Raw genomic sequence first — 780 nt, forward strand, 5'->3', positions numbered from 1 at the left:
CAGGCCAGGGGGCATCCCTCGAGGGTGGCCTCCCCTCCCTCTTCGCCTCCTGGTCTGGCCGCCCCATCAGATAAGGGGGCATCGCTCAGACTCTCCCGTGGCGGGTGTGCTGAGGGGGGGGGGTCCCTGAAGTGACCTGGAGCAGGCAAGGCCCGAGGGAGCTTCCCCGAGTCTTTATTTTTCTTAATTCCAAGGGTCGGGTCTCTGTGCGTCTGCGTTTCCATTATTTATGCCACTCTAACGTGAACAAAACCGTGGCTGTTGTTTAGCGACGGGAGTGACGCCGGCGCAATTCTTTTCTGAAGCCGTGTCCTTTGGTGGCCTCTGAACCACAGGCCGCCTTCTGGACAGGAGGCGGTTCCTCTGTACTTCCGTGGGAACTGTGGTTTGTTCGGGGTGTGTGTGTGTGTGTGTGTGATCTTCTCCAGCCCATTCGCTTAAGCAGTGGACTTTTCCCGGAAGGCCTCTAAGCCACCTGCGGCTAAGGAAGAACTTGCTACGAGGAGCTCTGCGGCACTAGGAAAGAACCTCCTTGGATCCGGCAGTTGTGGAAGAAAGGCAAAACTGCCTGCAACTTGCTTGCTTAGCCTCGACTGTGCAATGATGGCACACCGCCCCCGCCCCCACCTTCCTCGTTGAGCTGGGGCATTAAAAGTGTAAGGAAAGGGGGTGAGGGTCCAACTGCAAAAGATTTGCCTTTGCGAGCCCATGTCTGTGTCTGTGTGCATGAGAGAGGGAGAGAGAGAGAGAAGTGTTGATGTTGTCCATTTCTTGGGGAGG

This window comes from Gekko japonicus, unplaced genomic scaffold, assembly GCF_001447785.1.
Source record: "Gekko japonicus isolate JY-2015 unplaced genomic scaffold, Gekko_japonicus_V1.1 scaffold1553, whole genome shotgun sequence".
NCBI classification, from domain to species: domain Eukaryota; kingdom Metazoa; phylum Chordata; class Lepidosauria; order Squamata; family Gekkonidae; genus Gekko; species Gekko japonicus.